This window comes from Octopus bimaculoides, chromosome 11 (assembly GCF_001194135.2).
Source record: "Octopus bimaculoides isolate UCB-OBI-ISO-001 chromosome 11, ASM119413v2, whole genome shotgun sequence".
In the NCBI taxonomy this organism is placed as follows: domain Eukaryota; kingdom Metazoa; phylum Mollusca; class Cephalopoda; order Octopoda; family Octopodidae; genus Octopus; species Octopus bimaculoides.
The window spans coordinates 59,267,042-59,267,357 of record NC_068991.1 but is presented as its reverse complement, the minus strand read 5'-3'; positions in this window follow the sequence as shown (position 1 = coordinate 59,267,357).

The following is a 316-nucleotide window of genomic DNA, read 5'->3' as shown; positions in this document are numbered from 1 at the left end:
CTTTCGCTCAATCTCTGTCTCTGTCTCTGTCTCTCTGTATTTCTGTCTCTCTGTATTTCTGTCTCTCTGTCTCCCTCTCTCTCTCGAGAGAGGGATGTACATAGGTGCCTAAGTTAATATGTATGCTCGTCTCTCTTGCTCTTCTCTGTCTCTCTCGCTCCTCTCTCTTTTGCTGCGCTCCCTCTCTCACTCTTCTCTCTCTTTCGCGGCGCTCTCTCTCCCTCTTCTCTCTCTCCCACTTCTCTCTCTCGCACTTCTCTCTCTCTCCCTCCTCTCGCTCCTCTCTCTCTCGCACTTCTCTCTCCCTCATTCCACT